General features: G+C 39.3%; 1 long non-coding RNA gene and 1 pseudogene across 2 annotated transcripts; one reads left to right on the top strand and one right to left on the bottom strand.

The window, feature by feature from the left end:
* Positions 1-157: 157 nt before the first annotated feature.
* On the top strand, positions 158-13,057 carry LOC143532456 (DNA polymerase alpha catalytic subunit-like; annotated as a pseudogene). The gene is made up of 32 exons (XR_013135174.1): positions 158-1,219; positions 1,893-2,051; positions 2,160-2,243; positions 2,340-2,414; positions 2,523-2,587; positions 2,687-2,777; positions 2,855-2,881; positions 3,267-3,452; positions 3,545-3,708; positions 3,792-3,906; positions 3,976-4,155; positions 9,049-9,162; positions 9,245-9,364; positions 9,449-9,748; positions 9,840-9,932; positions 10,008-10,126; positions 10,219-10,291; positions 10,381-10,437; positions 10,516-10,608; positions 10,680-10,802; positions 10,874-10,971; positions 11,052-11,097; positions 11,177-11,290; positions 11,373-11,456; positions 11,538-11,651; positions 11,748-11,837; positions 11,928-12,004; positions 12,090-12,294; positions 12,383-12,436; positions 12,523-12,642; positions 12,747-12,821; positions 12,911-13,057. The product of XR_013135174.1 is annotated as a DNA polymerase alpha catalytic subunit-like (transcript).
* A 33-nt stretch (positions 13,058-13,090) lies between these two features.
* LOC143532457 (uncharacterized) lies at positions 13,091-13,428 on the bottom strand. The gene is made up of 2 exons (XR_013135175.1): positions 13,377-13,428; positions 13,091-13,279 (listed from the first exon to the last, which is right to left on the bottom strand). It is a non-coding gene; the product is annotated as an uncharacterized LOC143532457 (long non-coding RNA).
* Between the last annotated feature and the right edge of the window lie 865 nt (positions 13,429-14,293).

Raw genomic sequence — 14,293 nt, forward strand, 5'->3', positions numbered from 1 at the left:
CTCAAAAAAAAAGTTTGAATAAGGGCCCACTGACCCAGATCGGCTACCGTTTACCCAATTTCATTTTTGGCGCTAAAATTTTCTTCCCGCTAATTCACACATTTCATTCCCCCCCCCCCCATTTCCTTTATCAAAATCAAACCCTATCAACCAGTCTCCATAGATCCACTTCTCAAATCAAACAACCAAACATCAAAAATGACAGACGACAACCTGCGACAGAAGCGAAAAACACGAGGGTCAAACTCCGAGAAGCGAGCAGAAGCTATCAACAAACTCAAAACCCTAAGATCCGGCGGCGCCGCCGACACCACCGACCGGTACCAGATCAAACTCGCCGAACCCATCTACGACACGGTTGACGAGGACGAGTACGAGAATCTCGTCGCCAAACGGAAACAAGACTTCGGAGACTTCATTGTTGACGATGACGGCGTTGGGTACGCGGATAAAGGTGAGGAAGTTGATTGGACTGAGTCCGGTGTTGTTCCGTCGTCCGAAGACGAATCGGAAGGTGAATTGGAGAAGAAGAAGAAACCGAAGAAGCCGAAATCGGATAAGAAGGAGATTAAGAAGCCCTCCTTTGAAGCTGCGGCTGCTTTGATGGGTAAGCAGAGGATATCGAATTTGTTTACTTCTGCTGTGTTTAATAAGAATAAGCCCGCTGCGGTTTCGTGCGATAGTATTTTGGATGATGTGCTTGCGGAAATTACACCGGACGAGAGTGCGAAAGAGAAACGGAGGCAGATTAATAAAAGGGTTTTCCCCGAATAATATTATTACTCCTGTTGGTGTTAATGTTACGACTGAGCGTCCCGAGAGTCAATCGGTTAATAATTTGAATAAAGTGGTTGAAGAGAAGGAAGAGGTTGAAAGATTTGAAATTGATAATGATTTGGATGTGATTGATAACAAGAATGAGGAGGTGAAGGATGAGAGTGAAGTGAAGGGGGAGTCGGTGACGGTGAAGGGGGCGGAGGTGTGGACATTGAATGCGAAGGTGAAGGAGGAGAAGGATCCGACTTTTAGTGCGAGTGCGGGGTTGGAGGCGGTTGTGAGTTTGGGTTTGAGTGAGGAGGTTGTTACTGGTTTGGGTTCGGGTTCGGATGGGAAGCATCCGTTTGTGGTGGATTCGGATGGGTCGCTGCCGTTTTATATGCTTGATGCTTATGAGGAGTTTTATGGGGCTAATGCTGGCAATATTTATTTGTTTGGGAAGGTATTTTTGGTTAATTTAATTTCTAGGTGTACCGTTTATTTATGCATGATGTTGGTAGTTATATAAGAACATTGCAGACACAATTGGCTTAGGATTTAAGAAACACATTAGTTTAGTAATGGTATTGTATAGTGTTTATGACACCTGTTTCATTTTTATTCAGTTAATGATTGAACACTCATATAGGTGCTTATTTCATTTTATCAACTATAGTTTGAATAACTGTCTGTTAACAAGGCCTTTCTAATTTTCATGTGTCATGCCTTTTTTATGTTAACCGGGGCATGGTGTATTGTAGCATTGCGTGCAAAGTTTCAGTAAGAGGCTATACGTAGACAGTTATCACGGCTGTGAGTGAATAGTAGAAGCCTGTGTGTACTAATGTGATCTTTGCCATTTTTGGTTGAAACATGCTTATAGTATCTCTTTCTTATTTGTTTGTTTACACCATAATGGTCTAAATATAAATTTAAATTGAATATCTTGATGCGTTATGACACCTACCGTTTAACTTGATACTTGTAGCAGATCACCAGTTAATAATAGACAGTAAAAGAGTTGTCTCATGCCTAGTGTATGTTTGACATGAAAGATTGAATTTTTTAACCTTTGTTCTCTTTGCTTGTTGCTTACACAATGATCTTGATCTCTGAAAGTTTTCATTTAAATGAAGGTCAAAACAGGAAAAACGTATCAGAGCTGTTGTGTGGTCTTGAAGAATATGCAGAGATGCATATATGCTATTCCCAGTGGTTCTGTATTTAACGAGATTGACCTTTTGAAGCTTCAAGAATCAAAAGTATCACCTGCGGTTTTTCTCACCAAGCTTCATGTAATATACCTTAATTTCATTCTTCTAAGTTACATAATCACATTACTTGTATTGTTAGTTCTTGTCCCGTGAGTATATTATTGACGCTTTTTTACTTTACTTTATTAGGAAATGGCATCTGAATTGAAGGCTGACTTGAGAAAACGTTTGCTTGACCGAAATGTCTCAAACTTCAGCATGAAACCAGTGAAGGTCTGTTACTCGCCATATGATATTTTAAGCTAAAGAATTGATGTTAATTTCAGCATGTGTCGTTTCTATTATTCAATCGTTTGTGATTTTGTTCAGAGGAATTATGCATTTGAGAGATCTGACATAGAGCGCAAAGAAAGTCATGTACTTAAAATCAGTTATCCATTTAAGGTATTTCACACCATTCATGAAAAATATTAAGTCTCTGATTCTTATTTCTTTTCTTATTTCTTTTCTTATATAGGTTTTTCTTAACGTTTTTATATGTTGAAACTGCAGGACGCACCACTTTCTGCAGATCTTAAGGGAAAGACCTTCTCTGCGTTGCTTGGAACACATACAAGGTATAAAAAGTTAATTTTTTTTGAATAATAAATCACGAGCAATATCAAATTAGTTACAAAATATGTATAATCTGAAAACCAATAACTGTGTTGCGTCAGTGCCCTGGAGCTTTTTCTTATTAAAAGGAAGATAAAAGGACCATCATGGCTATCGATTTCAAAGTTTTCTAGTAGCTCCACTGCTCAGCGTGTAAGGATTTTATATTAATAGCTTTTTATTACATTATCACTTTTTTCATTATGATGACTTGATTACTCCTTGAACAGGTAAGCTGGTGCAAATTTGAGGTTACTGTTGATTGCTCAAAGGAGCCCTGCTTGCGGTGCGCACATATAATGTATATATGTGTGAACCCTCGGGTGGGCAAAAGTAAAATTGCACTAATTTTGACGTTATTTTACTAATCTCGTGAAAATAACGTTAAAAGTGGCGGAAGGTTAATCAGGCATCATGTGGTGGCGTTGATAGCCAAAAGACAAGGGCACATGCACCAATCAGCCGGTGTCCCGATGATTGAGTGCTATGTGCCTTATGTCCAAGGCTTGATGCAAAACTACTATCGAGCCGGGGGTCTCACCGGAAGCAGCCTCTCTATTCCTACGGGGTAGAGGTAAGGCTGTCTACATCTTACCCTCCTCAGACCCTACCATAGCATTGCTATTGGTGGGATATACTGAGTACGATGATGATGATGATGATGATGTTGATTGCTCAAAGGACATTAAGGTTGCCAGTAACCCAACAAACATCGGAGAGATTCCTCCTGTAGTTGTTACTGCAATCAATCTGAAAACTGTAATAAACCAAAAACAAAATACAAACGAAATCGCATCTGCATCTGTCATCTGCTGTCACAGAGCCAAGGTACCTTATGCGATACTTATATTCTGCTACTCAATTTTAACATTTTTTTATTTATATACTAATTTAATTGTATATCATGTGTTACCATGCAGATTGACACCCCAATGTTAGCCTCTGAATGGACAAGACCTGGAATGTTAAGCCATTTCACAGTTGTGAGTAAGCTTGAAGACGGTTTGTTTCCAATGGGATTTAACAAAGAAGCAGCAGATAGAAACTCAAAGGCCGGGTCAAACGTCATTAGCATGGAAAGCAGGCAAGTTTTGTCTTGTAACTGTATTTCAGTAAGTCCAGGTTTCAGTTCATTAATTGATGTTTCTATTGGTTACACATTTGCAGTGAAAGAGCTTTATTAAACCGGTTGATGATTGAATTACACAAACTGGATAGTGATATTCTTGTTGGTCACAACATATCTGGATTTGATTTGGATGTTCTTCTTAACAGAGTGAAGGTTGAAATATTAAATACAGTTTATTTTATGCTTGGTTTAATGAATATTAATGGTAACATGGTATCGCAGGCTTGTAAAGTTCCTAGCAGCATGTGGTCAAAAATAGGACGGCTCAAGCGGTCTGAGATGCCTAGGTTAAATAAAGGAAGCACGGTTTTCGGGTCTGGAGCAAGTCCAGGAATTATGTCTTGCATTGCAGGGCGTCTTTTGTGTGATACCTTTTTGTGTTCTCGTGATCTGTTGAAGGAGGTATGAAGATTATGTTGGGACTTGGGTAGTATAGCAAGATGATGTTTTACTTTTATAGTTAACACCCTTTCATGTCCGAGACCACCTCTGTCACGGCTTCGATATCATCAACAGGACTTATAATGGATGTAAAAGTTGATTTTCGGACTCGCTTGGCTAAGACAAGGAGAAGAACGACAAATAGAATTGCACAAAAATATCAGCTTCCGTAATATCAATCTTCTATGGAAAGATGGGATGATACGAGGGTAACAGCTCCTAGTGAGAGACACTGGCATTGGTAGCAATTCGGGTTAGCGTCGACCACACGCCCTAGCATAGCCTTTCTCGCAGGGACATCCACAATAGAGCCAGTGCGCTTGACAAGATCTCCTTCTTTAATAGCAGTATCACTACCAAAGACAACAATCCCTACATTCTCATTCTCAAGATTCAAGGCTATTCCTTTCACACCGCTGGCAAATTCAACCATTTCCCCAGCTTGAATCTCGTTCAACCCATAAACACGTGCAATCCCATCTCCAACTGAGACCACTCGACCAATCTCATCCACTTGAAAATTCGTGTAAAAGTTGCTAATTCTACTTTCTAATAGAGTCGTTAGTTCAGCAGCTCTCGGAGAGAATTCCATGATTCTATTTATTTTGGATATAAGGGGGAATACCGCTTTCAATTTCAAAGAGCTCTATTTCCGCTACAAAATGAATCCATGTAATAACAGTATAGAACGGAAGGCTTCCTCCCAGTACCAACTGATAATTGGACTGGGAAGTTGTAAATCCGTGAGAACTTCGGCTAGAAGAGAGGGGTCTAGCGCGCCCGCCTCTTCTTTGCCAAGCAAGTTCATATGGATAAAATACGGCAAATCGAGACCATCAGGAAGTTTCATTCCAATGTCACTCATCCGATGCTGTAGTTCACTAGCAATTTTTGACAAAAGATCTTTCTGCTCAGTGAATGATGCATCGGACTCAGAAGCGGAACTACTAGTGTCTTCCTGCGGGCCCCCTATAGAACTGAGTTCTGATGCCGAGGATCCTGAAAAGGAAATATCCAGCCAGTCGTTGGCGGAATACAGAGCCGGCGCGGTTCCATCTACTTCGGAACCATACTGATATATGGTGAGTTTGTGTTTCATCGTTTTCTTTTTTCTATGTATTTCTCTAGCACACCGCTTGCCTATTCCGACTAAGCAGCCCGGTGTGCATAAGCAAAAACAGAACGCCTAAAAGCATTCTGGTTGGAAGAGAGAAGGTGAGGGCTTTCCTCACAAAGGAAAGGGAAAAGGGAATGGGATTTGTTCATTCAACACGGTGCAGCCAACACTTTGATGAGCACAGCGCAGTTCACGTCACAGCTACTTTCTTGTCTGCAACTATCATACGAAATTTGATTTATCCGAAAATCCGCCGTAAGTCCTGTCGGGTACTTCTCCTCGATCTGTGTAGAGCTATTTTTTCTTTCGGGTAGCTGCGCCGCCGTTGTGAACCTGGTGAGTAAGCAGAGTCCTTCTCGCTTTCAAGGAAAGGCCTTTTACCCTGATAAATCTTACTTGTTTCAAACGACACGGTCCGGGGCATTTTCGGAGACTAGCCTGCTTTCTATCTTACTGTAAGAAATTCCTCGTTTACTTGCCGAACCTTGTTATTTAAAATCTAATAACACACTTATCCTATTCTCGCTCAGCCTATATTGTCGCATAATTGGCCGCTGAAACTCCTAAGTCAAAGAGGAAGAGAGTGAATCTAGAAAAGAGAGTCCGACTTGCGTGTGTTAAGCATATAGCTTTCTCTTCTCTCGAGTTCACTCCTTCCCTATTATGGAAGTTACCTCAAAACCAACTCTTCTTTCTAGCTTGGTAATCCCTCGCTTTATTTACTTTTTTGAATGCAGTTCGGGATCGAACGAGGTTCTTAAAAAGAAAGGCTATTCATCTTCCCTTACGGGCTTATGGATCTAGTGGATCGTCCCAGTCAACTACTACTTATACTAATTCTACTAACTACTTAGTTATCGTCACTGGCTGCAGATCTGGCTTGGCTCGATAGGCTATTGAATAGGATGGAGGAAGGCTTGTCCCTAGCTTCTGAAACAAGAGAACGGACCGACTCTAACTAATCCACTCCTACTAACAGGAAGTGTAAGGGCAGACCTCGTCCTACTTTCACTCTACTCTTTCCATTTCAATGCTAGCTCGATTGCAGCTAGATTGCTCAGTAGGGACTACTAATGGACTATCAGAAACGAAGTGAGGGATTGGACGACGGACGGGACAACTAGCTAATTGGGGGACGGAGGGACAGAGAGAACTCTTCAACGAAAATCAATCTTGAAATTAAATAATAATAATCTTGTTCAGTAGGAAATTTTCATTTTTCATTTCATTAAATAAAAGATAGAATCGTTCAGTAGGCTAATCTTCAAAGTTTATCGATTGAGACAGCGGCAGGCCCAAAGAGCTCTACAGTAGTGCCTTGCGAGATCGTAGCTCGTTCACCTAAGATGGAAAAGCACTTGGTTGAAAGCCTAGCAACGAGAAAAAAGAGTCCCATGCATTCTTTAGTCAACAACCATTAGTAAAGAATAGGATCAGACCAAGTGCGAGATTGGATCAAAAATAACGTATAGAAAGGATTTGCAACAGAGAGCCTCAACAGCAGCTCTAACCCACACTTTTTGCTAGTCAATTGCATTTCAAGTTCCCGCACAGTTGATCCAGCAAAAAATAGAATCTAGTCTCCGTGAGTCTATACCAATATTACACTTTCTTTAAATACTTTTTTTAGGTTACAAGGAAGCCTAATTTCCTAGGAAAAGAAGCGTGAGGAAAAAGAACAGGGAATAAAGGAGAAAAGGAGGATGGAAGGGGACGTGTAAGCATGAAGGCGGATACTCAGGTCAATCTTGGTAGTGAATAGGTCATTGGAGAGGAGAATCTTTCTATAGATAGAAACAAGCGGGTACAAGATCGAAAAGAATGCGTTGCATGGAAAAGTGAGATGTCCAAGATATTAAGAACGAGGGGAAGAATCGACGAGGAATCTAGACTAGAGAGGAATCTAGAACATCAAATCGTGAATGAAAAAGAAAAAGCGTGAGGAGAATGATCAACTCGAGATGTTAGAAGGTGCAAAACTAATAGGGGCCGGAGCTGCTACAATTGCTTCAGCGGGAGCTGCTATCGGTATTGGAAACGTCCTTAGTTCCTCGATTCATTCCGTGGCTTGGAATCCATCATTGGCTAAACAATCATTTGGTTATGCCATTTTGGGCTTTGCTCTAACCGAAGCTATTGCATCGTTTGCCCCAATGATGGCCCTTCTGATCTCATCCGTATTCCGATCAAAGAATCAAAGCAAGAAGGTTGAAGTTTCATAAAGCAAGCACCTCTTTCCAGCCTTAGTCAAATAGCCACCGGAGGCAAGGGGCGCAGTTCTTAAACAGAAGAATGGCGAGAAAGAGGAAATGATTCAAATTCAAGAAAAAAAGAGTCGAATTGGAAGTCAAGTAAGAAGGAAGGAGGCTAGCCCCCGAAAATGCTCCGCGCCTAGGTTCTTTTGTCGTTGGGGCTTACACCTTGTGACTCATTCATTCGGCAGAGCGTTCCTCGGGCGTCGATCAATCCTGAATCACAGGCCGCTCTGTCATTGTCTGATTTTTGGTTGTCTGATCACACTCGAAATTATGTATCTACTTATAATATTTTTGCCCCTGCTCGGTAGTTCCGTAGCAGGTTTTTTCGGACGTTTTCTAGGATCAGAAGGAACCGCTATAATGACCACTACGTGCGTTTCATTCTCTTCGATCTTATCTTTGATTGCCTTTTAAAACGTCTTTTTAACTGAACTACAATGGTCTGATTCTTTTGAAGAAGATATGTAGGCAATTCGGCGTATGCGCGGATGCGACCCCATCCAATCCCTCCATCCATGGATAAGGATAAAACAGCATCTTTCACTGTTTCGTTGGAAAAACGCAAATCTCATATTGACTTTCTTTCGGCCTACGCTAAGGGTACTTTAAAGATTTTGAGATCTTTTGTTTTTTTTTTCTTTTTTCTTTTTTTTCTAAAGGCCCCAGAACGCTAAAAGGTGAGGGAACCCAAGTTCTCTTTCTAAAAAACTTGACTTAGATCTACGAAATGATCGACTCAAATAGATGGTCACCATAAGCTATTTCTTTTCCTCCTCTTCTAGTTCTATTAATAAAAAGGCCATCATGGACCAAGATCCAAAGGGATCAATCTTTTACACCGATGTATCTTACTCTCTCGACCAGGTCATCATAAGAAATGCAATGCAAAATCTTTCCGAAGTGTTATAAAGAGGGAAGGCGCGCTACAACTAACATAACAGCCTCTTCCTTGCCCCCCTAAGAATCCAAGGGTGACCTTTGGATGTTGTCGTGACACTTTGGTTACGAAGGTTATCGGGGTCTAGGTTTATGGATGGATTCAGTAATCGAAAGTCCCTCCAACTCAATCAATATCAACATGTCGTGACCGGTTAGGCTTGGTTGATTTTGTCAGAAAAGAAAGTAGGTTTCGGGGGTTCATTGATTAGTACACCCCCGGTGCTGGTAAGGTCGGGACCGTGGTCGTACGTCTCCGGTTTGCCGGCCTATCTTCTTTCTGAGATTGACCAGCCAGCTGGGTTGGTTTGGCTATTCTTTTCTATTGAAAAGGAGTCAGCTGTCTGCGCGAGTCATCTTCTTCTAGGCTCCGCTGGACGACACGGCATTCTCGTTTAAATAAATAGATGTCGGCCGTACTTGTGATGGTTCCCAAGGATCCAATATGACCACTTCACTTAGGTCTACGTTGCCACGATATTGTTCTATGGAAGCGGGCGGGCCGAACTTCTTAAGTTTTAAGAGATGAAATTTGTTTTTCAGGTTAGTTATTCATTGACAGAACTTGCAAAAACTCAGTTGAATAAGAAGCGAAAGGAGATTGCTCCACATGAAATTCCTGGCATGTTTCAAAGTTCTCAAACCCTAATGGAACTTGTATGTCCTACTGTTTAATTTGGCCATGCTTTTTTTTTTAAAGTTTTTTCAAAACATTAATAATAATTATGTGGATTCTCAGATTGAAATTGGGAAGACAGATGCATGGTTGTCAATGGAACTCATGTTTCATTTGAGCGTGCTTCCTCTCACACGTCAACTGACTAATATTAGTGGTAATCCTTGGGAAAAAACTCTTCAGGTACATCCGTTAATATACACAAACAAAAACTCTTGCATTACATAAACATTTGTTTATGTATATTTTTATGTAATTTGATTACAGGGTGCTAGAGCTCAAAGGGTTGAATATCTCTTATTGCATGCATTCCATGCTAAAAAGTTTATGTTACCGGACAAGTTTTATGCACCAAAGGAGAACAAAACAGCAAAACGAAAGTCAGAGAGCTCTGAAGACAAAACAATTAATGATATGGGTGTGAACGATGAAATAGAAAATGAGCCTGCAAAATCCAAAAAAGGACCCGCGTATGCAGGTGGTTTGGTGTTGGAACCTAAAAAAGGTTTATACGATAAATATATTTTACTTCTGGATTTCAACAGTTTATACCCTTCTATCATCCAGGTTAGTCAATAGTCATGCATCCACTATACTTGTTACTTCCCAACTCTTCACACGTCTGCTGATCCAGTCGTTTATTTTTGTCTTTTACCAGGAGTATAATATCTGTTTCACAACAGTAGACCGATCCGAAGACGGTTTAGTTTCTTGCTTACCTTCTTCAAAAGCAACTGGAGTTTTACCTGAAGTAAACGAATATAACTGATAAGTAAAAGATTAAGTGTGACTAAAAGGTAACTTATATGTTGATACATGTTTGTAGCTACTTAAAAATTTGGTTGAGAGAAGGAAAACTGTAAAACAGTGGTTGAAAAAGGAAACAGGTCTAAAGTACCAACAATATGATATACAACAGCAAGCACTCAAACTAACAGCAAACATGTTTGTGTTTTTATTTGTGTTTATTATCATAATTTATCATTTTTTGAATCATTGTTTTTCTCACTAGCTTCTTTTTTTCTACTTTGCATTAGTATGTATGGATGCTTGGGTTTTTCTAGTTCTCGGTTCTATGCAAAGCCGCTTGCAGAGCTTATAACACTACAAGTAAGACTGCTATATATTTTAATCTGAAATAGTGAAATATGAAACGATCATGAAAAGCATGTGATTAATAAATTATTTATTATCTACAGGGAAGAGAGATTTTACAAAAGACCGTTGATCTTGTTCAGAACAATTTAAACTTGGAGGTGATTATCAAAACATAGTTCGTTTTCGTTCTTTTATGATTTGTTTTGTTTTTTGAAGTATGCTTCTTTTGGTTCCAGGTGATTTATGGTGATACTGATTCAATTATGATATACACTGGACTTGATGATATTGCCAAAGCCAAAGCAATTGCAGGAAATGTCATCAAAGAGGTATTGTTTTAATTTGTATTAGATGCCATTGTTTTTTTTGTTAATTGATTCTTATTTCTGTTAAATGTTAGGTCAATAAGAGATACAAACGTTTAGAAATTGATCTTGATGGTTTATACAAGAGAATGCTGCTACTTAAGAAGAAGAAATATGCAGCTGTGAAGGAGCAATTAAGAGATGGGAAAGTCCATAAGGTACTTGATCTTTCACATTATTAATTTTTTATATTGTTTGTCGTAGCTCCTAAATGTTATGAAATCTGTAGGTTATAGAGCGAAAGGGTCTTGATATGGTTCGGCGTGACTGGAGTTTGTTATCAAAGGAAACGGGCGATTACTGTTTGGAACAAATATTATCTGAGCTGTATGCCTAATTTGTTGTGTCTATTTGTAATGCATTTACACTTTTTGAAATTTACAATGCATGAACTCTTATATTAACAGGTCTTGTGAGGAAGTTGTTGAGGCAATACACAACAAACTCAGGAAGGTATATTCATAAGCATTGGATAATATTTAGATAGAATCTTGATTCATAACACTACAAATCTAATAATCTGTATAAACAGGTACAAGAGGAGATGAGTAGTGGAGAAGTAGCACTGGAGAAATATATCATTACAAAAACGTTGACCAAACCACCTGAAGCATATCCAGACGCTAAAAGTCAGCCTCATGTTGAAGTAAGACCACCCAGTCTCTTGTCTATTTGTTGTTTCCACCTGTTTTTATGATTATTCATCCATCTGCCATACTGATACACAGGTGGCGCTCAGGCTGCGAAAACTAGGATACACTAGTGGTTGCTCTGCCGGCGATACCGTTCCTTATATAATTTGCTGTGAACAGGTTTGTAATAAAGGTTTACTCACTCTTGCATAATCTTTCATCTGTCATGCTATTTAATATTTTATATGTTTATATCAACAGGGGAGTGGTTCGAGTTCATCTGCAGGGATTGCTCAGCGTGCAAGACACCCTGATGAATTGACAAAGGATAATGAGAAATTGATGATTGACATTGATTATTATCTGGCACAACAGGTATCAAATAGAAAACTTTCTATTTATATATTCTAGTTTTATTATTATGTAGGTCTTGTTCTATTACCTATCATCAACTTTTTATGGTCAATTCAGATTCATCCAGTGCTATCACGTCTATGTGCATCAATCGAGGGTACAAGTCCGTCTGTGCTGGCTGATTGTTTAGGGCTTGATCCTACAAAGGTACATAACTGTTTTCTCTATAAGCTTTTTATGTTCATTAGTAGCTATTAACTAACACAATTGCCTCTTTTGTTTATGACTTATTTTCAGTTCCAAAGTAAATCAGTTGAAATAGCAAGCAACGATCATTCCAGCTCAATTATCTGTGTTACAGATGATGAAGAGAGGTAATCACTAATTCTCATTTTTCTGAATTCCGCTTTTGTTGGTGCTAAGGGCATATATGTAATTGTGCTTTGACTATGGTTTTAGGTACCGCGGTTGTGAGGCGTTAAGTTTGTCATGCCCTGGTTGCTCTGATACTTTTGACTGTCCATCTGTTTTTAGTTACATAAGAACATTAGTCCTTGAAAAACCATCAGATTTGCAAGATCAGTCATCCGACAGCAGTTTTTGGTAAAAGTTATGTTGCCCGAAATGTCAAGTGGAAGTCCCTCCAGTTTCAATAGCCAATCAGGTTAATTAATATCTTTAATAAATTAAATCTGATAATATTTGCATTACAATGTGAAGATGTGAAACTTAACTTTTATATTGTTTATCAGGTAAAAAGACGAGCCGATTCTTTTATATCAACATACTACAAGTGTTCAATGACGGTATGCGAATTTTTTATATTTTAAAGATATGATTTTTATACAAGAATACAGTTTATAATCTGACTATTATGTTAATAAAAATTCAGTGTGATGATGAAACCTGCAACTATACCACACGAAGCTTGAACCTGCGAGTCGTTGGGGACTCTGAGAGAGGAACTGTATGCCCAAATTACCCTCGATGCAATGGTCGTCTTGTGAGACAGGTTTCTCTCTCCCCTTTCATGTTATAATCCAAAAAATACCTTTTGTTTATTTATTTTGTCATTGTTTTTTTACCATACTGATGTACAACCTTTGCATTGACTAGTACTCTGAGGCAGCTATGTACAAACAACTCTCATACTTTTGCTATCTTTTGGATGCTAATCGGTGCGTTGACAAGGTAATTATGTTAAACGCGACTAAAGTTTGTTTTTTATAGTATTATATATCCGTATAGAGATTAATAACTTGTAAAATCATAAATTTCAGGTCGAGGCCAAGTTTCGAGCTCCAGTTGAGAAAGAGGTTGCTAGAATCACACCTTTGGTTGAGTTAGCTTTGAAGACAGCACAAAAGGTCAGAGACCGATGCGGTTACGGTTGGGTGAAACTCAATGATTTTCTTGTCACAATCTAGTTACTTTGGATTGAATGTAATACAAAAAACAAAGTCAAATATGTGTTTTCATCAATGGAAAATTTTATTCAATGTATTCAGATAAAAAATAAAAAATGTTGAAATGAATATGATGTCTGGTTTCTCTGCATACAATATCCATCCTCACTGCAGCTCTCCGACTGGTGCTTCGTTGAGCCATAGGAAATGAATGAACTCATATAACTTTGCGCTTACACTAACCTGTTTCAGTAAATTTAATAAGTCAAATTTCTGTTTAAAATAAAAACTTAAAAAATGTTTATATAAATCTATTATATTTAATAACAATATAGCATACCTTGTAAGGTGTTGGATTCAATCTTCTCATGTGATCAGTACGCATTTGCTCCAGCTAGAGGTGGACAACAAAACCGGTTCCTGGAACCGGTTCGGTGTTCGGTGGAACCGAACCGGAACCGAACCGGTTCCTACCCGTTTTTCGTAGGAACCGGTTCGGTTCCGTTTCAACCCGACGATCCGGGACCGGTTTGACATTTTTGGAGGTGGACCGGGTAGGAACCGGAACCGAACCGGAACCGGTTCTGGAACCGGTTCGACCGGAACCGGTTCGGAACCGGTTCTAGCCGTTGGAGTAGTTCTAGCCGTTGGGAAACGGTTTTATGGCCGTTTTTTGACCGTTGGGGTCAAAAATGGCCGTTTTTTGGCTCCCCAAACACCCCACTACTAGTATAAATAGGTATTTGGTGTAATGGGTTCATCACAACACTCAAAACGCAAACCCGAACGCAAAAAAATACAAAAAAACGCTATTACAACGTTCTGAGTTCTCTAATCTCTTGTTTTCTCTTCTTCTATATTCATATTTGTTGTTATGGCTGCCTCACAATCATCGGTTGGTCAAGGTTCCACCGCCGGACCAAGTTTCGTTCGTATTGTACCTCATAATCGTAATCAAGAGATTTGGTGCAATTGGGATTTGGTTGAATTGAGTGACCATTCATTGAAGGCTCGGTGCAAGTTTTGTGGGATTTATTTAAACCCACTTTCGAATACATAGCAAACTCAACAAATGTAACACGATACAGATTTAAGTTCACCATTACACGATACACGATACAGACTAATCAATTCAAACACGCTGACACTCATAGCATTAAATTCAATATGTTGTTTACCATTGCTCTGTGGGTGAACAACAAAAGTAGCATGAGCCTCTTCAGAAATCAGAAGAACACAAATCATCACCTACACAAG

Source organism: Bidens hawaiensis, unplaced genomic scaffold (genome assembly GCF_021521415.1).
Source record: "Bidens hawaiensis isolate Kalapana, Puna unplaced genomic scaffold, B.hawaiensis_p1.1 tig00009445_1, whole genome shotgun sequence".
Classification (NCBI taxonomy): Eukaryota; Viridiplantae; Streptophyta; class Magnoliopsida; order Asterales; family Asteraceae; genus Bidens; species Bidens hawaiensis.